Source organism: Bos javanicus, chromosome 12, assembly GCF_032452875.1.
Source record: "Bos javanicus breed banteng chromosome 12, ARS-OSU_banteng_1.0, whole genome shotgun sequence".
Classification (NCBI taxonomy): domain Eukaryota; kingdom Metazoa; phylum Chordata; class Mammalia; order Artiodactyla; family Bovidae; genus Bos; species Bos javanicus.
The window spans coordinates 73,106,074-73,130,636 of NC_083879.1; the positions used below are offsets into that span (position 1 = coordinate 73,106,074).

Consider the following 24,563-nt stretch of genomic DNA (forward strand, 5'->3'; position numbering starts at 1 on the left):
GACCAATTGAGAAAAATCTGAGGTTACAGAAATTTACTAGGAGATGCCAGTAATATAAGGCATTAAACAAATGAACATATTTTGATAACTGCAATAAAGCTGATTGGTTAAGGGGACACAGATATTCACATCTGTGGATCAGGTGCTGAGGGATAACACTTTAGGACTGACCAGCTAACCCACTTTCCAAATTATGTCTTTCCTCACTGTTTCACTCATCAATCACACGTTACAAGGTGACAGTATTTCTAAGAATTAGATAATAAAAAGAAGCTGCTAGAATATTGCTAGAATTAATTAATTCTAGCTAGAATATTAATGCTAGAATATCAAAAACCAAAAATAAAGCTCCAAGGTACATTTATTAACAAAGAATTTATTTGAACTGAACCCTAACTAACCTGGAGATCAAGTCATCTTTTTATTGCTGCCTCTAAAACCTGACAGAAGGCTTCAAACAGGTAAATTTCACAGCATGATTCATTTATTATGGAAGAAGGGTGCTTTTGGCAACAGTCTTCAAAATACAGTGTTGAGAGGTAAGAACAACAAAGTGACAGGTGAAAAGTAGAAATAAAAGGTTACTTTTCCAATTAGCATTCAAGAACACAAAACGAGGGACTAAGGATGCCTAATGCTAAATGGCACTTCTGGAATTTAAGAGTCACTCTCCTGAAATCTTGGAATGTTACCTGGTCCCTCACAAAAGTCAGTAGGTAGAGCCTGCTTCCCACTATGATGTTCTAATTCAGATGACTGGACACATTGCTTGTAGCTTAGAACACCCCTTTGGTTGGGCATGCCCCACTCCTCTCATCTGCCTCCCCAGAGCTCCCTTCTGGGCAAACCCAGCTTGGGGAGTGAGGCTACAGGCACTGCCTCAGTTCTGACAGTCTGTTTTCTACTCAGTGTCCCCACTGATGATCCCATCTGACAATGCATGTGAAGTACAGTGAGAGGTGATATTCCAGAAACTGCCCAACTCAAAAGAGACAGCTCCATTATCACTGGACATAAGGAAGTTTGAGTGTTACTGACCACTCATTACTGATTATTACCTGTTTACTATAGACCATCAAGATACCTAGAAGTAACTTGCATTCTTTGGAGATTATATGCAGCCAAAGGTTTTACCTTTGAGCGATGCTTTCCTTACCACTTTGTAAAGTCACACCCTAACATTTATTGAAACTCAGCAAGCAACATAGGGAAAGAACAAAGAAAGAGAGAAGATGAATAAGAGAGAGAAAAGTAATAGAAGAAGAAAAGAAAGTTAAGGAGGGAAATATTAAATTATAAAGAAGAATGACCCAATCAAACCAGGAAGGAAGATACTAGACAGATATCCAGAGACGAAAGCTTGGAGCCTGTTTTATGTGCAGAGTCAGGATCTTCTGTGAGAGAGACTTGCTGGCTGTTTATCTCAGTCTCTCAGGCCCTGAACTACCTTTCTTTCTACACTCTCATCTGTGATGCAAAGTTTGGGTCTCTGCAAGTCACATTTTAGAGGCTATTTGGCCAGCTAGCTCTTTGTGAGGTTCTGCCAGTAGAAGAGGCACTAGAGGGAGACTGAAGGTAGAATCAGAACTAACGGTGTACCTGGTTTCCACTACTCCTGCAGCATCATTTCAGCAGTGGAACCTGATTCCAGCTCCTAGCTTCTACTAGCACATGGAGGACCAGCCCTAGGTGTTCTCTCACAGACATGACCAGCAACTGGGCAGTGACCTCTTCTTGGACGTCTGAGTACCAACTCTTTAGTGCCTCTCTTCTGAGTTCTTAGTTCTGGAGATCTATCTTAGGACACAGTAGCAGCTTCCTAAAATCATTACCCCAGAGTTTCCTTTCATTTTTCTAGCCCTCTAATTCCTATGTAAAAAGTTTCCTATATTAAAACTCCTTTCTATTGAAATACTGTTGTTCTCTTTAGGCTCTTTGTTTTCATGGACTCCCCTCCGAGAGCAACAACTAATAAATTCTGCAACCTTAGGCAATAACCTCCTGGTAGTCTAAATTAGAGGCTAATTTTTTGATTAAGGGAATCCAAAAATGCTGAAACAACTGTGACACAGTGAAAATAAGTATGTTCTACCACTCTTAAATATGAAGCTGTAACTTAGATTTGAATGTTTTCATGCTTAGCCATCTTAAAAAAAATGACAATTCAAATAAAGTTTTAATATGACAATATAAAACTATTTGGATATATTATTTACTAGCCCAATCTGAGAGTATAGTTAAGTATTAATACTTTTATTGTCAGGAATGAGAGGAGAAACTAGGAGAAAATTAAATTACTGGAGGTTCCTATTAAGTTTTACAGGGAAGGATAAGTTTAAAAGGTTTACAGTTGAAAAGTTTTATAAGTTGAAAAATTGAACATAAATTGAAACAACTGAATTTTCTCAGGTGAGGGTCTTACCATTATCCTGTCACTGTCAATAATGCTGCTCAATCTGTGGGTGATGGTCAGCACAGTGCACTGGGCAAATTTCTTACGAATTTCTTTTTTAACTAATTCATCAGTTCTGGAATCAAAGAAGTTGATTTATTTCAGTAAAGACAGGAAAAGCAGACTTGAGACTTAAATATATCATATGATATTTTTATAATGCTTTTAAAAAATCAATAGTTCAGTCAGTTCAGTCACTCAGTCGTGTCCAACTCTTTGCAATCCCATGAACTGCAACACACTAGACCTCCCTGTCCATCACCAACTCCCGGAGTCCACCCAAACCCATGTCCATTGAATCAGTGATGCCATCCAGCCATCTCATCCTCTGTCATCCCCTTCTCCTCCCGCCCTCAATCTTTCCCAGAATCAGGGTCTTTTCCAACGAGTCAGCTCTTCACATCAGGTGGCCAAAGTATTGGAGTTTCAGCTTCAACATCAGTCCTTCCAATGAATACCCAGGACTGATCTCCTTTAGGATGGACTGGTTGGATCTCCTTGCAGTCCAAAGGACTCTCAAGAGTCTTCTCCAACACCACAGTTCAAAAGCATCAATTCTTCAGTGCTCAGCTTTCTTCACAGTCCAACTCTCATATCTATACATGACTACTGGAAAAACCATAGCCTTGACTAGATGGACCTTTGTTGTCAAAGTAATGTCTCTGCTTTTTAATAAGCTGTCTAGGTTAGTCATAACTTTCTTCCAAGGAATAAGCGTCTTTTAATTTCATGGCTGCAGTCACCATCTGCAGTGATTTGGGAGCCCATAAAAATAAAGTCAGCCACTGTTTCCACTGTTTCCCTATGTATTTGCCATGAAGTGATGGGACCAGATGCCATGATCTTCGTTTTCTGAATGTTGAGCTTTAAGCCAACTTTTTCACTCTCCTCAAAAAAATCAATACTTTGCCATAAAATCTTGTTTCTAAAAGCTAAGTATAAAATGTCAATTTAGAAATTTACTATTTTTCATAAAATAATGGAAAATCACTTTCCCTCAAAATTGATGGAAACTAACAGGATTTGGATTTAGGAATTTAGCTCCCTTTAGATGCCTTATAACAACATTAACACTGTATAACATATCTTGGTTTCTTCCTTTGTTTTCTGGAATTAATATTATTAAGAGATATCTTTGTGGCAAAGAGAGCACTTAGAAACATTTCTAAATATCACTAAATGTTTTCCATCTATCACATTTAAAATGTGAATCCCAGGTTTCCTCCTGGGTCTCAGCTCCATACCTTGGATCCACATTTGATGTGGCTTTGTCAATAATCAATATCTGATTTTTCCTGAGAATAGCTCTGGCAAGGCACACCAGTTGTCTCTGTCCAACACTCAAGTTCAATCCTGATTCTGCTAATTTAGTATTCATTTTAAGAGGTAGACTTCTGATGGTTTCTTTAAGTTGTACCTGTGGACACAGAAAGAATGACATTTTTCTAAACAAACTCTACTGAAGCAGACAAGCCCCTTAGACATTAGAGCTCTGATGTCCTCAGGAATTCTTATGTATCTTACATGTACAGCCAGGTGATGGGGAGAGCTTCCTCTAATGAGTGTTCACTGAGAAAGATGGTGGAGTCAACTCAGCACAGAAAGACCTCAGTCTCCCCCATCCCTGTCACCTGACATCCACCAGAAACCCACCTAGAGAGTAGTTAAGGAAGTTTCTCAAAAAGTGAAGCTATTTCTCCCAATGTGATTTAAATAAAAAAGTTTAAAGATCTTTATGGTTGAATCAAGTTTCCCAAAGTATGTTTTACATAGGAGTTTGTACACTAAAAAAAAATTTTTTTAATTACAGAAAATATGGTTCTCTAAAGATATAAGCTTATCAGCACTTTGCCATTTTGTAAAGTTTAAAATATATAAATTCAAACAATGGAAGACTGCATCTTATACATTAAAAATCCTGGAACCTATTCTGGTGATGGTTCTTTCCCAAGTTTGCTCCTATTAATAGTAACCAGTTAAGTCAAATTTCTTCAATGTCATAAATGTCTTGCAGTGAATGAAAATTCACCAAAAACAAGATACATTATCTTATTTCCCACAGGATACAGATATAGGTGGTGTTTAATCTATCTTCATATAATTGTACTCATAAGATTTAAAAAAAAAAAAAAAACTTTAACTCACCAAAGATAATCTGAAAGTACTTTTGGTTGTAGGTGTCAGTTCAATGAATATTTATTTTGGAGAAATATTATAGAGCAAGAACCAAACTCAGGGTGTGTGTGTGTGTGTGTGTGTGTAACCTGAAGATAAAGAACAAAGAAGAAATACACTTCAAATCAAGAGACCAAGAGATTGACAGGTGATGGACAATAAGATATCTGACATATTACAAAGTCAAATAACAAAATACTAAGGGTGAGTCTTTCATTATAGGGGACTGGAATGCAAAAGTAGGAAGTCAAGAAACACCTGGAGTAACAGGCAAATTTGGCCTTGGAATATGAAATGAAACAGGCCAAAGGCTAATAGAGTTTTGCCAAGAGAACGCACTGGTCATAGCAAACACCCTCTTCCAGCAACATAAGAGAAGACTCTACACATGGACATCACCAGATGGTCAACACTGAAATCAGATTGATTATATTCTTTGCAGCCAAAGATGGAGAAGCTCTATACAGTCAGCAAAAACAAGACCGAGAGCTGACTGTGGCTTAGATAATGACCTCCTTATTGCCAAATTCAGACTTAAATTGAAGAAAGTAGGGAAAACCACTAGGCCATTTAGGTATGACCTAAATCAAATCCCTTATGATTATACAGTGGAAGTGAGAAATAGATTTAAGGGACTAGAACTGATGGATAGAGTGCGTGATGAACTATGGACAGAGGTTCATGACACTGTACAAGAGACAGGGATCAAGACCATCCCCATGGAAAAGAAATACAAAAAAGCAAAATGGCTGTCTGGGGAGGCCTTACAAATAGCTGTGAAAAGTAGAGCAGCAAAAAGCAAAGGAGAAAAGGAAAGAGATAAGCATCTGAATGCAGAGTTCCAAAGAATAGCAAGAAGAGATAAGAAAGCCTTCCTCAGCGATCAATGCAAAGAAATAGAGGAAAACAACAGAATGGGAAAAACTAGAGATCTCTTCAAGAAAATTAGAGATACCAAGGGAACATTTCATGCAAAGATGGGGTCAATAAAGGACAGAAATGGTATGGACCTAACAGAAGCAGAAGATGTTAAGAAAAGGTGACAAGAATACACAGAAGAACTGTACAAAAAGATCTTCATGACCCAGATAATCATGATGGTGTGATCAATGACCTAGAGCCAGACATCCTGGAATGTGAAGTCAAGTGGGCCTTAGGAAGCATCACTATGAACAAAGCTAGTGGAGGTGATGGAATTCCAGTTGAGCTATTTCAAATCCTAAAAGATGATGCTGTGAGAGTGCTGCACTCAATATGTCAGCAAATTTGGAAAACTCAGGAGTGGCCACAGAACTAGAAAAGGTCAGTTTTCATTCCAATCCCAAAGAAAGGCAATACCAAAGAATGCTCAAACAACTGCACAATTGCAGTCATCTCACACGCTAATAAAGTAATGCTCAAAATTCTCCAATCCAGGCTTCAGCAATATGTGAACTGTGAACTTCCAGATATTCAAGCTGGTTTTAGAAAAGGCAGAGGAACCAGAGATCAAATTGCCAACATCCTCTGGATCATGGAAAAAGCAAGAGAGTTCCAGAAAAACATCTATTTCTGCTTTAATGACTATGCCAAAGGCTTTGACTGTGTGGATCACAATAAACTGTAGAAAATTCTGAAAGAGATGGGAACACCAGACTACCTGACCTGCCTCTTGAGAAACCTATATGCAGGTTAGGAAGCAACAGTTAGAACTGGACATGGAACAACAGACTGGTTCCAAACAGGAAAAGGAGTATATCAAGGCTGTATATTGTCACCCTGCTTATTTAACTTATATGCAGAGTACATCATGAGAAACGCTGGGCTGGAAGAAGCACAAGCTGGAATCAAAATTTCTGGGAGAAATATCAATAACCTCAGATATGCAGATGATACCACCCTTATGGCAGAAAGTGAAGAAGAACTAAAGAGCCTCTTGATGAAAGTGAAAGAGAAGAGTGAAAAAGTTGGCTTAAAGCTCAACATTCAGAAAACAAAGATCATGGCATTTGGTCCCATCACTTCATGGCAAATAGATGGGGAAACAGTGGCTGACTTTATTTTTCTGGGCTCCAAAATCACTGCAGATGGTGATTGCAGCCATGAAATTAAAAGACACTTACTCCTTAGAAGGAAAATTATGACCAACCTAGACATCCAGCAATCCCACTGCTAGGCATACGCACTGAGGAAACCAGAAGGGAAAGAGACACATGTACCCCAATGTTCATCGCAGCACTGTTTATAATAGCCAGGACATGGGAGTAACCTAGATGCCCATCAGCAGATGAATGGATAAGAAAGCTGTGGTACATATACACAATGGAGTATTACTTAGCCATTAAAAAGAATACATTTGAATCAGTTCTAATGAGGTGGATGAAACTGGAGCCTATTATACAGAGTGAAGTAAGCCAGAAGGAAAAACATAAATACAGTATACTAACGCATATATATGGAATTCAGAAAGATGGTAACAATAACCCTGTGAACGAGACAGCAAAAGAGACAGTGATGTATAGAACAGTCTTATGGACTCTGTGGGAGAGGGAGAGGGTGGGAAGATTTGGGAGAATGGCATGGAAACATGTAAAATATCATGTATGAAACAAGATGCCAGTCCAGGTTCGATGCACGATACTGGACGCTTGGGGCTAGTGCACTGGGACAACCCAGAGGGATGGTATGGGGAGGGAGGAGGGAGGAGGGTTCAGGATGGGGAACACATGTATACCTGTGGCAGATTCATTTTGATATTTGGCAAAACTAATACAATTATGTAAAGTTTAAAAATTAAATAAAATTTTAAAAATATATAAAAATAAAAAAATAAAAAGCAAAGACATAACTTTGCCAACAAAGGTCCATCTAGTCAAGGCTATGGTTTTTCCAGTGGTCATGTATGGATATGAGAGTTGGACTGTGAAGAAGGCTGAGCACTGAAGAATTGATGCTTTTGAACTGTGGTGTTGGAGAAGACTCTTTTGAGTCCCTTGGACTGCAAGAAGATCCAATCAGTCCATCCTAAAGGACATCAGTCCTGGGTGTACATTGGAAGGACTGATGTTGAAGCTGAAACTCCAATTTTGGCCACCTGATGTGAAGAGCTGACTCATTGGAAAAGACCCTGATGCTGGGAAAGATTGAGGGCAGGAGGAGAAGGGGATGACAGAGAATGAGATGGCTGGATGGCATCACTGATTCAATGGACATGGGTTTGGGTGGACTCTGGGAGTTGGTGATAGACAGGGAGGCTTGGCGTGCTGCAGTTCATGTGGTCACAAAGAGTCAGACACAACTGAGCGACTGAACTAAACTGAACTAAATCAAGGTGAAGTGTATATGTGTTCATCATAATATTCCTTCCATATTCCTGTCATCTGAAAATTTTAGAGCTAAAAATAGGAGGCTTGAAGCCAGACAGCCTGGATATACATCCTGCCTAGCTCTGCCAACTGGGAAAGTACTTGTCTTAGCTCCTAAATTCTAAAGTAAGACTATAATATCATAATAATAAAGATGGATAGCTCCTAACATTGTTAGAGTATAAAGTCAGTCAGTATGTATAGAATTTACAACATCAGTTGATACAAAGGGATCAACAGATATTGCCCATTATTAATAATGCTGCCAGCTGACCTCTCTTTAAGTTCTGCTTTGTTTTTCTCCTTCACATGTATCAGCACTGAGACTTTTTACACATGCATTATCTGTTTTACCTTCTTCTCCAAGAGAATTTATGTTCTAAAAAAACAGCAACTTTGTCTCTTGATGACTATGATAGCCCCCAGAGTCTGCAACACTGCCTGCCTAACAAGTTCTCAATAGATATTTGTTGGCTGTATGCATGTAGAAGTGAATATCATTGTGTAACATACCTGTTTCTATAAATTAGAAACCAAATCCATATAGACAGATAATTTACATATAATACTATCTTCTTATTAAGTATAAAAGGAATATGTTCTTATAACAATTAACTTTCAAATAATATTATTCAAAGTTATACATCTCAATACAGAATACTCCAGATCACTTTTGAGCTTGGGAAAATAATAAAATATAGAAAAACTGAAAAATAATAAACTAAACTTATAAGACACCCTATTTCTATTATCACAAGCATTTTGAGGGTTTCCTAAGTGACTCACTGTTAAAGAATTCACCTGCCAATGCAGGAGATGCAGGAGACATGAGTTTGATTCCTGGGTCGGGAAGATCCCCTAGAGAAGGAAATGGCAACCCACTCCATGGAAAATTCCATGGAAAAGGAGCCTGGAGGGCTACAGTCTATGGGGTCACAAAGAGTCAGATATAACTGAGCAACAGCATGCACAAGCAAACATTCTGACAGTAACCTACTGTGTGTACTATATCACTAACCATGTGTCAGTACCCTCACATGAAGTCAACATAGATGTCAGATGGTTTCTAGATTTTGTGGAACCTTCTTATTTTTCAAAAAGAAAGGCTGCTGTGAGCTGGAAGAAGACACTGAAATGTAATCAACAGATGGGGAACAGCTTTTACTAGAGCAAACCAGCAATAAGTGAAGTAAAGCGGGAGCCCATTCACTGAAATACAAAGCCCCAGGAAATGGACATGTGACCTGTCGCCACAGCAAGGAACCACATTTTCCTGATGCACACAGGCTGCTGCTGCCCAGATTTCTGTATATTGGTTTCCTGTGTGATGAGACACACTATGTCCTAACAGAGACACTATCAATGTTTAACTGCATGAATTCCTCCCCATTTGACATGATACATTAGGTTGTACAAAAGTAATTGTAGTTTTGCATTGCTGAAATTAGCTGCTTGATATTTGAATACATTCTTAAATAAGTGTGCTTATATTATACACCATTTGAATGCACAGTTCTTACTTTATGTACTTTTGCTAATGACTTATTTCTTGCTATGTATTTTATGTTTATTTTAGACTGTGGAATGATGTTAGACAAAAGGCAAATTCGAGTGATTTTCTTATTCTGTTGCAAGCAGCAGAGACAACTTGCAGCATCATCAATGCATTTGGCCCAGGAACTGCTAATGAATGTACAGTCCAGTGGTGGTTCCAGAATTTTTGCAAAGGAGACAAGTTTTGAAGATGAGAAGTGCAGTGGTCAGCTATAGGAAATTGACAATGACCAATTGCCAGGATTATTGAAGCTGATCCTCTTACAACTACATAAGAAATTGCTGAAGAACTTAACGTCCGCTATTCTATGGTCATTTTGGCATTTGAAGTAAATTGGCAAGGTGAAAAAGCTCAATAAGTGGGTACCTCATGGGCTGACTGAAAATCAAAAAATATATATATTGTTTTGAAGCATTATCATCTCTTATTCTATGCAGTTACGAACCATTTCTCCATCAGATTGTGACATATGAAGAAAAGTGGAGTTTATATGACAACCAGCAACAACTAAATCAGTGGTTGGACCAAGAAGAAGCTCCAAAGCACTTTTCAAAGCCAAATTCACATCAAAACCAGTTGTGGTCCCTGTTTGGTGATCTGCTGCCAGTTTGATCCACCACAACTTTCTGAATCCTGAGGAAACCACCACATCTGAGAAGTATGCTCAGCAAATCAATGAGATACACCAAAAACTGCAATGCCTGCAGCTGTCATGGTCAACAGAAAGGGCCCAATTCTTCCCTGAAACAACACGTGCCTGCACATCGCACAATCAATGCTTCAAAAGGTTGGGCTATGAAGTTTTGCCTCATCCACCATAGTCATCTGACCTCTCACCAACTAACTACCACTTCCTCAATCATTTTGACAACTTTTGCAGGAAAAACACTTCCACAACCAGCATAAAGCAGAAAATGCTTTCTAAGATTTTGTCAACTCCTGATGGATTTTTGTGCTACAAGAAGTAACAAACTTATTTCTCAATGCAAAAATGTGTTGATTAAAATGATTTCCAGTTTGATTAATAAAGATGTGTTTGGGCCTATTATAATGATTTAAAATTTATGGTCTGAAACTGTGATTACGTTTGGACCAATCTAATACCATATTCTTGGCTTCCCAGATGGCTCAGGGGTAAAGAATACCCTACCCAGGTATGAGACAAGGTCCAATCCCTGGATCGGGAATATTTCCTGAGGAAGAATATGGCAATACACTCCAGTATTCTTGTCTGGAAAATCTCATAGACAGATTAGCCTGACAGGCTACAGTCCATGGGTCACAAAGAGTCACACATGAGTGAATGACTGAGCACACATGCACCATATTAATTCCATATTAATTCTTAATTCCACAAGCAAACATCTAGCTGCTGCCTTTTTTTCCCATTTTTATTTATGTATTTTTGGCTGCAGTGGGTCTTTACTGCTGTGAAAGCTTTTCTCTAGTTGTCATGGGTGGGGGGCTACTCTTTTTGTAGTGCATGGGCTTCTCATTGTAGTGGCTTCTCTCATTGGGGAACATAGGTGCTAGGGCATGAGAGCTTCAGTAGTTGCAGCTTGCCAGCTCAAGAGCTCTGGCTTAGCATTTGTGGTACACAGATTTAATTGCTCTGGGGCATGTGGGATCTTCCTGGACTAGGGATCTAACCCTTGTCCCCTGTGTTGGCAGCCAGATTCTTAACCACTGGACCCTCCAGGGAAGGTCCTTGTTTTCTTACAGAAGCAACATACTGCTAATTCGTTTCCAAAGTATTTTCTACTGTGATCTTTAACCCTTTGAGTGTTAAAGTGCTTCAACTTCAGGCACTACTCATATTATATTTGTAGAGCTGCCATTGCTGCTTAGTGCCATAACCAGCACTAATTTCTGATGCACTTTCCTCCATTTACAGTAAGTTGGCTATTTTTCAGTATATGAAAAAATGTTGCTCTTGTCATATTTTGAAAAATAACCAAGATGAGACAGGCAGCATCCATAGGACTGTCTCCCTTCTGAATGTCCATCTCTACCAAAGAAGATGGAGGAGAGAGAACAAAGAGGACTTAAAAAAATGTAAGGGCATTTTTTCCTTTTAATTGACATTTATAAAGAGGGAAACACAGTGGTGCCCTCTCACTTACTTTCAGGTCAACTCTGTGAGCTTAGGTTCACAAGTCCAGGTTGGCATCACTTATAAACCAATGACTGATATTTTTAGTTCACTTAAAAATTGACCTAATTGCTTGAAAGATACCTTTTAGAGCAACAAATCATCCCATTATTCTAGTTCTCTAGGAATTATTTCTTTATGACATTTGTATGTTTCTCAATGAAAGATTTGGTAGGTTTTATTTATTTAAAAAAATCATAAAGAAACAATTTCTAGAGAAATCCAATGATGGGATGATTTCTCTAAGTAATATTGTTTAAGTTACAGGTCCAACTTCTTTGTGATATAAGCACGTTTCTTTCTTTTTATAGAAAGTTCCAAATGTAGCTTAAATAAAACTAGATCTTAGTATTGTACATATACCATTCATCATTTTAGAATTTAGAAGCTACTAAATTTTATTTTAATTTCTGCTCCTACAGATGAATTGTTTTGAGAACAAGTTTGAAGGTAGCTTTTGACAGGATTTGTCTCCCAGTTGACATTTCCTCTCTGTCCATGGAACAATGTGTTCTAAAATTCTAGAGTAATTTTACTATCTGAGAATCTGTGAAGAGAGAGCTCAAGCTCAGAAACAAATAAAAAAATAATTTACCAGGACTTTCAGTTCCTTTTTTTTTAAGATGTCATGCTGCTGCTGCTGCTGCTGCTAAGTCGATTCAGTCATGTCCGACTCTGTGCGACCCCATAGACGGCAGCCCACCAGGCTCCCCCGTCCCTGGGATTCTCCAGGCAAGAACACGGGAGTGGGTTGCCATTTCCTTCTCCAATGCATGAAAGTGAGAAGTGAAAGTGAAGTCTTTCAGTCGTGTCCAACTCTTAGCGACCCCATGGACTGCAGCTTACCAAGCTCCTCTGTCCACGGGATTTTCTAGACAAGAGTACTGGAGTGGGGTGCCATTGCCTTCTCCTAAGATGTCATAATTTCACCATTAAATCTGTCCTGTGAGTTCAAGATCAAGGGATCATGCTACCTTTCTTTACATTTGGTGGTTAACTGCTCTTCCTGTCTCTTCTCTTCTAGAATTTCACTGTAAAAGACTCACAGACTTAAATGAAATGAGCGATCCACTGTTTCTCAAGGAGGAGAAGGTGAAGCAATTGGTCCAATTTAGGAAAATAAGATCCCCTCAGTTTCTGGAAAATGTGGTGGGTGTGTAAAGACTCAGGGCTGACATCCTTCAGAAACCAGAAGTACTGGCAAGAAATTGTTAGGCTTCCAAATCTGCCTGTTCACAGTCAAAGTTCATCTATAAATTACAAATTTCAGAGCTTCTCTAGAAGAGTGACACTAAATGACAAATGCACCAGTTCAAAACAACATGAGAAATCAGTCACTTGGATTTGTGTAACAAAAAAATTTTAAAGACATAAAACTCACTTCTCTGAAATTAAGAGATCAACCAAACATTTACTACCTATTTATTAAATAGGATACTTATTGTTTTTTTAATTTAAATTTATTTATTTTAATTAGAGGCTAATTACTTTACAACATTGTATTGGTTTTAGACTTCCAATCTCTCTTTTTATTTATAATAGGATACTTTTTAAAAGCAAAACACTGAGTTAGGTCCTATGAGAGATTAGAAGTCTCTTTATGGTTTAGAAGTCTAAAGTTTCTGCCACGAGTAGAATCAATTTGCAAAACTAGAGCTAACACACAAAATAATTAGTATTAAAATACACAAACCAACAGCAACTTAACAGTCAAAGTTTTTGTTTTTGTTTTTGTTTTTTTCATGCAAAGGTGAGGAAATCAAAAGAAGTGGGGCAAAGGCAAACATGACAGAAGTAACAGAAAATTCTCTAGAGATGAACCTATCCATATAAAAACTGAGCAAAGTTCCAGGATTCTGTTAAGTACATTCATGCTCCAGCATTAAAATGACATAATCTCCAATAAATAATCATTATCAATTCCAACTATATAATTTACTTTTATAAACACTTTCTTATGAAGCTTCACAGCATTTTATTGGTATGATCTGATTTATCTTTCAGTTAATAATGAAAAAACTATTGTTGCCACTTAGTAGATGTCCTCTAAGACCAGAGGAATAAAATGAACACTGAAGGGTAATTAATTCACTAGGTCTTTGGTAGAATTTGATCCCACAGTTTGAAAGTCTCATTTAGTGCTCTGCTAAGGACAAGATAATGTATCTAGTTGCTTAGGGTTCTAGGTGAAAAGCTAAAATGGAAACATGAGGCATTATCTTGCTGGGTTTCATCATCATCAATATACCCATTTTAAGTATACACATGTCATCAATGCTCTCCTAGGAGGTAAACAAAGTCAGCTAAACTGGTAAACCCCCCTTAATTACCTACAGTACTGTAAATGTACACAAACATATACTGGTGTTAATACATTAACTACATTATATAACTTACCTCTTCTAAGGCATTCCAGCATTTCTCATATGTATGCTCATTAAAGGGATCCAGATTTTTCCAAATCATTTCAGTGAATAAAACAGGCTCCTAAATAGCCCAAAACAGTGAAGAATCTCATCATTTTATACCAACATTTATAGAACAGAATTAAAAAACAAAATATTAAAATTCACTGTGTTAATAATTAGGTTGCAAGTGTTTATTTACAAAACAGTATCTAAAGTAATGTGTAGCACACAAAGTGTGCTACAAAATATCTTCTGGACTATTGAACATTAACAGAAGAAAGTGCCTAAGTTTTTTCATCTTAACCAAACTGAAGAGAAAGGAAGATTTTATTAAAAAAAAAAAAAAAGCCTTTTAAACACACATATACACACACAAACTGAGGATATAATTATTTGAGAAACTTCACATTAAAAGTTACGTAAATTAACAGTCAATTCTGGCATGACTGGGAAATACTAATAGCATGATTAATTGACGTTTGTGCCCCAAAGCAGAATTGTTATTTTCACATTTGCACTGAAGAATGAATGAGGATATTTTGTCCACTGGTCAAACAACTTTCTTGGATGGGGACTCTCTGCACAGGTGTAAATGGAACATCCCCACCTGTGCAAAAAGAATGTCAGCTCCTGGAGCCTGTGGCTCCTCTGTCCATGGAGAGATCACCTCCGATTCGGCATCAACTAATCTCTACATTTTCTCACCTGTGCATCAGGACGACCTGCCTCACAGAACATCATTATTAACTGCAAGGCCAGGGTGACCTGAAACCCATTATCATGTGAATCAAAATAAAATTATTTTAACTTGAATAGTTTTCCCTATTCATCTATACTTCTGGAGGTGTTTGCGCTTAGTTGCTAAGTCATGCCCCACTCTTTGTGATTCCATGGACTGTACCCACAAGGCTCCTCTGTCCACGGGATTTCCCAGGCAAGAATACTGGAATGGGTTGCCATTTTCTTCTCCAGGGGATCTTCCCAAACAAGGAATCAAACCTGGGTCTCATGCATGGCAGGCAAATTCTTTTGCCACGGAACCACCTGGTAAGTCCACAAGTAAATTACTCTGGAAATATATGCCTCTTTTTGTGTTTCAAGAGAGAACCTTGTACATAAGCTCACATAAGCCATTTATGTTTTCTTCTGGAAGGTTCTAGTAAGCCAGCCATAAGAATATTAGCAGCCAAGAAGAGCCCTTTCAGTGAAGGGGGCAGAACAAGGGGATTCACACATATGAGAACAAGAGGAGACTTGATCCTTCCACAAGTGCCAGAACTGCTCAGAAACACCATGTTCAAATCACACCTGGCCTTCCTCACTTCACAAAAATCTGAGAAGAAAGATAAAAAAGACAGACATTTCTTCTCTCCAGCCATAAAGAATAACAATCAGAGAGTCTCCTGTACCTTCTTTCACTATGCTCTTAGTTTTAAGTCTGATGAGAGAAAAATGAATGCAGAAGACACACAGTGTGCCACCAAAAAAGATGTATTTCTGAGTAAAAGACATTATAAAAGGAGCTTTATTTGTACAAAGTTAATCAAGTGGCCTATACACCTCTAAAAACAATAAAATCACTGGTCATAGGATATTTCAAAATGATTATTAATGAATTAAACTGAAAAATCCTGAGAACCAAATTTAAGGTCTCCCTAAAACTCTTGCAGTCCAACCAGTCCATCCTAAAGGAGATCAGTCCCGAGTGTTCATTGGAAGGACTGATGCTGAAGCTGAAACTCCAATACTTTGGCCATCTGATGCAAAGAGCTGACTCATTTGAAAAGACCCTGATGCTGGGAAACACTGAAGGCGGGAGGAGAAGGGAACAACAGAGGATGAGATGGTTGGATGGCATCACTGACTCAATGGATATGAGATTGAGTAGACTCCAGGAGTTGGTGATAGACAGGGAGGCCTGGAGGGCTGAGGTCCATGGGGTCACAGAGAGTCAGACACTACTGAGTAACTGAACTGAACTGAAAACTCTTGAAATTAGGATTGAAGACTAAACAACTATGTAAGCAATGGTAAGAATTCCTTGTAAGGGGAATAACCACCATTCTACTTCAGATTTTTAGAAAAAACTTTATATTCTTTGTAAGATTCCAATGTGCAGGCAATTTCTATTTCTTTAGATGTTCCCATGAGGTTTACACAATGTGGCCAGGAGAGGGGAGCCTGGTCCCTGATATTCCTCCCTCTCCTCTGACTCTCCTCCACCTTCCCCCCAAGGCTCTAAACTATGGGCAGGATTTTACTCTAGGAACTCAAAATGAGAGACTCTTCAAGGACTGATATTTGAGGAGATAAAGGGCCTTAAAGAGCCTAAGGTAATGAATCAGCTTTGAGCCCAACAGGGAGAAGTTAGGCAGGGACTCGTTGCTTATAATACTAGGAACATTTATTTGCCCATCACAGTTTATGTGACCCTAATACTTTTTCCTTTGGGTTCCTCTCACGGAACAAATTTACATCCTGTAAGAGGTTCAAGGTTTGAAGCATCTACCTAGTTTTCAAAGTATATTCTATAAAAGCTAATCTATATATGCAGATTATGCAGAGTACATCATGCAAAAATGCCAGGCTGGATGAATCACAAACTGGACATAAGATTGCCAAGAGAAATATCAATAATCTCAGATATATAGATGATATCACCCTAGTGTCAGAAAGCAAAGAGGAACTAAAGAGTCTCTTGATAAGGGTGAAATAGGAGAGTGAAAAAGCTGGCTTAAAACTAAGATCAAAAAAACTAAGATCATGGCATCCAGTCCCAACACTTCATGGCATATAGAAGGGGTAAAATGGCTACAGTGACAGACTTTATTTTCTTGGGCTCCAAAATCACTGCAGACAGTGACTGCAGCCACGAAATTAAAAGATGCTTGCTCCTTGGCAGAAAAGTTGTGACAAACCTAGACAGTGTATTAAAAAGCAGAGACATCACTTTGCTGACAAAGGTCCGTCTAGTCAAGGCTATGGTTTTTCCAGTAGTCATATATGGATGTGAGAGTTGGACCATAAAGAAAGTTGAGTGCCAAGAACTGATGATTTTGAACTGTGGTGCTGGAGAAGACTCTTGAGTGTCCCTTGGACAGCAAGGAGATCAAAACAATCAATTCTTAAGGAAATCAACCCTGAATATTCACTGGAAGGACTGATGCTGAAGCTGAAGCTCTAATGCTTTGGCCACCTGATGTGAAGACCCAACTGACTGGAAAAGCCACTGCTGCTGCAAAAGGTTGAGGACAGGAGAAGGGATGACAGAAGATGAGATGTTTGGAAGGTATCCCTGACTCAGAATCTGAGCAAACTCCAAGAGATAGTGAAAGACAGCGGAGCCTGATGTACTGCAGTCAATGTGGTCACAAAGAGTCAGACATGGCTGATCAACTGAACAATCTCTTCAACTGAAAACATATTCTTTGCAGTGGTCACAAAGAGTCAGACATGGCTGATCAACTGAACAATCTCTTCAACTGAAAACATATTCTTTGCACCAATAAGATAAGGAGCTCTAGGTGCAGAGAATAATCCAGCAAGGTTCTGACATCTATTTTTCCCAGATCCTTTCAGATAAGCAGGCTACTCCTTGAATATAGTCTCAACTGATACTCTTTCTAGGGAACATACTTAACTCCTTCAGATACTGAGTAGAAAGGACACATACACTTCAGCTACTTGTTCGGTTTAGGGAAATTATCTAGGAAGTGCTTTCATGTTTTGCTTATTTTTGAAATTGTGAACACAAATTGAGGAGTACTTTATTAAGAATACAGTATTTGTCTTTAACTTCCCCCAGGACTTCCGGACTGATTGTCTATGTCACCCCTCCTCTGCCTCTGGTTAATATAAAGGTCCTTGCTGCTATCATGTCTTATTCAATTCTGACATTCTCATGGTGCATTCAACAGTGATGAGCATGAGCCCAGGAGAGAGGGAGAGAGATAACCCCAGAAGCTCAATTTGTTTATGGTTTCCTTTGCTGAGCAAAAGCTTTTAAGTTCAATTAGGTCCCATTTATTTATTTTCGCTTTTGTCTCCATCCTAAAAGAGATTAGACCTGGGTGTTCATTGGAAGAACTGATGTTGAAGCTGAAACTCCAATACTTTGGCCACCTGATGTGAAGAGCTGACTCATTGGAAAAGACCCTGATGCTGGGAAAGATTGAGGGCAGGAGGAGAAGAGTACGACAGAGGATGAGATGGCTGGATGGCATCACCAACTCAATGGACATGGGTTTGGGTGGACTCCGGGAGTTGGTGATGGACAGAGAGGCCTGGCATGCTGCAGTTCATGGGGTCACAAAGAGTCGGACATGACTAAGCAACTGAACTGAACTGAACTGAACTATAGGAGACAGATCCAAGAAAATACTACTGTGATTTATGTTAAAGAGTGTTCTTGCTTATGTTTTCCTCTAGGAGTTTTACAGTGCCTGGTCTTTAGTTCATTTGAGTTTATTTTTGTATATGGTGTTAAAGAATGTTCTAATTTCATTCTTTTACATGTAGCTGTCCAGATTTTCCATCACCACTTATTAAAGAGACTGCCTTTTCTTTCCTTTATCTTAAAGAACTGTAAGTGTGTGAGTTTATTTCTCAACTTTCTATCCTGTCACACTGATCTATGTGTTTTATTTTTGTGCCATTACCATATTGTTTTCATTGCTGTAGCTTTGTAGAAGAAACTGGGGAGTATGCTTCTTCCAGTTCCATTTTTCTTTCTCAAGATAGTTTTGGTTGTTTGAGGTATTTTCTTTTTCTAACAAATTTAAAAAAGCAAATGGCTCTCTCTTTCTGTTTCCCATAATGGAGCAGGATCAAGGAAAAAAGGAGAATCCCAGGTGGAAACTTCACATCTGCAAGCTCTGCCTTAACATCTGTGTGGGGGAAAATAGAGAAAGACTACCCCAGGCAGACAAGATGCTGGAGCAGTTCACAGGCCAGACCCCTGTGTTCTCAAAAGATACACTGATACTCCATCAGATCCTTCAGCATCAGGAGAAATGAAAAGATGGCCATCCACTGCACAGTTCGTGGGGCCAAAGCACAAGAAATCCTGGAGAAAGCTCTAAAGGTGCAAGAATACGAGTTAAGAAAAAATAACTTCTCAGATACTGGAAACTTAAGATTTGGGATCCAAGAACACATTGATCTGGGGACCAAGTATGACCCAAGCATGAGTATCTATGGCCTGGACTTCTATGTGGTGCTGGGTAGTCCAGGTTTCAGCATCGCAGACAAGAAGCACAGGACAGGCTGCACTGGGGCAAAACACAGAATCAGCAAAGAGGAGGCCATGCACTGGCTTCAGCAAAAGTATGAAGGAATCATCCTTCCTGGCAAATAAATTCCTGTTTCCATCTAAAAGGCCAATAAAACATTTTCAATGAAAAACAATTTTTTTGTTCTAGTTCTGTGAAAAAATGCCATTGGTAATTTGATAGGGATTGCACTGAATCTATAGGTTGCCTTGGGTAGTATGCTCATTTTAGCAATTTTGATTCCTTCAATCCCAGAACATGATATATCTTTCCATCTGTTCATCTTAATTTCTTTTAACAGTGTCTTATAGTTTTCAGAATATGGATCTTTAGCCTCTATAGGTAGGTTTATCCATGGTTCTTTTTTTTTTTTTTTAATGTGATGATAAATGGGAATTTTTTTCTTAACTTCTCTCCCTGAAGTTTTGTTGATAATTTATAGAAATGCACAAATCTCTGTATATACAACAGCTTATATAGGTGAATTTAAAAAAAACCCAATCAAAAAATGGGTAGATGACCTAAATAGACATATCTCCAGAGAAGATCTACAGATGGCCAACAGGCACATGAAGAGATATACAATCTCACGATTCATTAGAGAAATGAAAATCCCAACTACAATGAGGTATCACTTTATGCCAGTCACAATGGCCATCATTTGAAAAAGTCTACAAAATTATATATTGAAGACAGTGTGGAGAAAAGTAGACCTTCCTACACTTTGGGTGGGAATTTAGACTGGTACATAGTTTATGGAAAACAATATAGGTGTTTCTTTTAAAACTGAGGAAAGAGTTACCATATGATCTAGCAATCCCATTCCTGGCCATGTATCTCAAAAATATAAAAACTCAATTCAAAAAGAAAAATACATCCCAAACTTGATAGCAGCCCTACTTAGAAGCAACCTAAATGTCTATTGATAGAAGAATGGATAAAGATGTGGTGTAAACACACACACACACACACACACACAGTGGAATATTCAGTTCAGTTCAGTCACTCAGTCATGTCCGACTCTTTGTGATCCCATAAACCGCAGCATGCCAGGCCTCCCTGTCCATCACCATCTCCCGGAGTTCACTCAAACTAATGTCCATAGAGTCAGTGATGCCATCCAGCCATCTCATCCTCTGTCGTCCCCTTCTCCGCCTGCACCCGATCCCTCCCAGCATCAGAGTCTTTTCCAATGAGTCAACTCTTCGCATGAGGTGGCCAAAGTACTGGAGTTTCAGCTTTAGCATCATTCCTTCCAAAGAAATCCCAGGGCTGATCTCCTTTAGAATGGACTGGTTGGATCACCTTGCAGTCCAAGGGACTCTCAAGAGTCTTCTCCAACACCACAGTTCAAAAGCATCAGTTCTTCGGCGCTCAGCCTTCTTCACAGTCCAACTCTCACATCCATACATGACCACAGGAGAAACCATAGCCTTGACTAGACAAATCTTTGTTGGCAAAGTAATGTCTCTGCTTTTGAATATGCTATCTAGGTTGGTCATAACTTTCCTTCCAAGGAGTAAGCGTCTTTTAATTTCATGGCTGCAGTCACCATCTGCAGTGATTTTGGAGCCCAGGAAAATAAAGTCTGACACTATTTCCACTGTTTCTCCATCTATTTCCCATGAAGTGATGGGACCGGATGCCATGACCTTCATTTTCTGAATGAAAAAGCCAACTTTTTCACTCTCCACTTTCACCTTCATCAAGAGGCTTTTTAGTTCCTCTTCACTTTCTGCCATAAGGGTGGTGTCATCTGCATATCTGAGGTTACTGATATTTCTCCCAGCAATCTTGATTCCAGCTTGTGTTTCTTCCAGTCCAGTGTTTCTCATGATGTACTCTGCATATAAGTTAAATAAACAGGGTGACAATGTACCGCCTTGATGTACTCCTTTTCCTATTTGGAACCAGTCTATTGTTCCATGTCCAGTTCTAACTGTTGCTTTCTGACCTGCATACAAATTTCTCAAGAGGCAGATCAGGTGGTCTGGTATTCCCATCTCTTTCAGAATTTTCCACAGTTTATTTTGATCCACACTATACTCAATACCTTGTGATAAATCCAAATTCACTGCAGATGGTCATTGCAGCCATGAAATTAAAAGATGCTTACTCCTTGGAAGGAAAGTTATGACCAACCTAGATAGGATATTCAAAAGTAGAGACATTACTTTGCCAACAAAAGTCCATCTAGTTAAGGCTATGGTTTTTCCAGTGATCATGTCTGGATGTGAGAGTTGGACTGTGAAGAAAGCTGAGCACCAAAGAATTGATGCTTTTGAACTGTGGTGTTGGAGAAGACTCTTGAGAGTCCCTTGGACTGCAAGGTGATCCAACCAGTCCATTCTGAAGGAGATCAGTCCTGGGTGTTCATTGGAAGGACTGATGCTAAAGCTGAAACTCCAGTACTTTGGCCACCTCATGCGAAGAGTTGACTCATTGGAAAAGACTCTGATGCTGGGAGGGATCGGGTGCAGGCGGAGAAGGGGACGACAGAGGATGAGATGGCTGGATGGCATCACTAACTCGATGGACATGAGTCTCAGTGAACTCCCGGAGTTGGTGATGGACAGGGTGGCCTGGCATGCTGCAATTCATGGGGTCTCAAAGAGTAGGACACGATTGAGTGACTGAACTGAACTGAAAAACCATTATGAAAAAGAATGCATATAACTGAGTTCACTTTGCTCTATAGCAGAAATTAACACATTGTATATCAACTATAATTCAATTAAAAATTAAATTTAAAAAAAGGCAAGGTACATTTCTAGATCCTTTCATCCATAAAAGGACTTTAGAGACATACCCATTATTTCTGTTAACTAGTCTCATTTGACCCATTTCAGAGATGTGCTTAGTCACTCAGTCATGTATGACACTTTGTGATCCTGTGGACTGTATTGGAGCCCATCAGGCTCCTCTGCCCATGGAATTCTACAGGCAAGAATAGTGGAGTGTGTTGTCATTTACTCCTCCAGAGCATCTTCCCAATCCAGGGATCGAACCTGGGTCTCCTGCATTGCAGATGGATGTTTGACCATCTGAGCCACCAGAGAAGCCCCACTTGAGAGATGGGTACAATCAAAAATTAAAACTTTGGAATCTAAATTCATCTCTTTTCTGTTGTAACCACTAAGTTATGAATTTAAGAAAGAGGGAATTTTTCAATATAAGGATCATATCTTTGCATTTTTCCTAAAAGAGGTATCTTCTAAAATTTTTTAATCCTGGTAAAATATACATAAAATTTACTACAATATCCATTTTTAAGTGTACAGTTCAGTGGTATTTTTGTTGTACAGCCATCACCACCATCTAACCACAGAACTCCTTTCATTTTGCAAAACTGAAATGGTACCCATTAAACAACAACTCCCCACTCCTTCATCCCAGCAGCCCATGGCAGCCACCATTTTACCTGTGTCTCTATAAGTTGATACTCTAGGTACCTCATATTAGTAGAACCATACCGTATTTGTCCTTTATGACAGACTTACTTCACTTAGTTTAATGATCTCAAGGTTCATCTGCATTGCAGCATGTTTCAAAATTTCCTTCTTTTTAACACAGAATAATATTTCATTGTACGTTTATCACCACATTTTGTTTATTGATTCATCTGTCAATTAACCTTTGGGAGATTCCATCTTTTTGTATTTGAGGATAATGTTGCAATGAATATGCATTTACAGAAATCTCTTCAAGACTCTGCTTTCAATTTTCTGGGGTTTATATCCTAAAGTAGAATTACTGGATATGATAATTCTATTTTTAATTTTTTGGAAGTAGCTCCATCTTGTTTTCCATACTGGCAGCACCGTTTTACATTCCTACCATCCAATGGATGTTGGCCATTTGATCTCTGGTTCCTCTGCCTTTTCTAAATCCGGACTAAACATCTGGAGGCTCATGGTTCGTGTACTACTGAAGCCTAGCTTGGAGAATTTTGAGCATTACTTTGCTAGCATGTGAGAATACTGAAATTGTGTGGCAGTTTGAACTTTTTTTTTTTTTTTTGCACTGCCCTTCTATGGGATTGGAATGAAAACTGACCTTTTCCAGTCTTGTAGGCACTGCTGAGTTTTCCAAGTTTGCTGGCATATTGACTGCAGCACTTTCACAGCATCATCTTTTAGGATTTGAAATAGCTTATTTCCATCACCTCTGTTAGCTTTGTTCATTGTGATGCTTCCTAAGGCCCACTTGACTTCATACTCCATGTTTGGCTCCAAGTGAGTCATCACACCTTCATAGTTATCCAGGTCATGAAGATATTTCTGTATAGTTCTTCTGTGTATTCTTGCCACCTCTTCCTAATGTCCTCTGCTTCTATTAGGTTCGTACTGTTTCTGTCTTTTATTGTGCCCATCTTTGCATGAAATGTTCCCTTGGTACGTCTACTTTTCTTGAAGAGATCTCTAGTTTTTTCCCATTCTATTGTTTTCCTCTATTTCTCTGCATTGTTCACTTAAGAAGGCTTTCTTATCTCTCCTTGCTATTCTTTGAAACTCTGCATTTAGATGGATATATCTTTCCTTTTCTTCTTATCTTTCCCCTTCTCCTTTGCCTTTCACTTCTCTTCTTTTCTGAGCTATTTGTAAGGCCTCCTCAGATAACCATTTGCCTTTTTCCATTTCCCTTTCTTGAGGAGGGTTTTGATCACCATCTCCTATACAATTTTACAAACTTCCGTCCATAGTTCTTCAGGCATTCTATCCATCAAATATAATTCCTTGAATCTGTCACTTCCACAGTAAGATTGTAAGGGATTTGATTTAGGTCTGAATGGTTCAGTGGTTTTCTCTACTTTTTTTCAATATAAGTCTGAATTTTGCAATATTCAGAGGTGTAAGGTAGCATCTCTTTATGATCTGAAAGGAATATCTTGATTTCAAAAATATTTAGAGTAATTCCAGGGTTTTTATTTTAGAGGCCAGAGTTATGTAGCAACAGCTGTACTCAGTCATAAAACTCAAATCCATGTTCTCCTTCCCTTTGGGTGCCATGTTCTATATGCTTCCTAATAAACAGGCATTTCAGAGTTCATTATACCCACATTCCAGGAAGGACATATAACTGGCTCTTTTTGTTTCCTCTCTTGTCTCTCTCATACAAGAGGGTGTTTTCCTGAGCTTCCCTTGATTACTGTACAGTTTTTTAAAAAAAAACTTAAAAAAATCAGCAAGTCTGTCAAAGCAGAGGGC

At 38.7% G+C, this 24,563-nt stretch overlaps 1 protein-coding gene and 1 pseudogene across 2 annotated transcripts in view; one reads left to right on the top strand and one right to left on the bottom strand.

Moving 5' to 3' along the window:
- Window positions 1-24,563, bottom strand: part of LOC133258049 (ATP-binding cassette sub-family C member 4-like) — a 656,993-nt gene that overhangs the window by 486,400 nt on the left and 146,030 nt on the right. The window lies entirely within an intron of this gene.
- Window positions 18,902-19,457, top strand: LOC133258100 (large ribosomal subunit protein uL5-like; annotated as a pseudogene).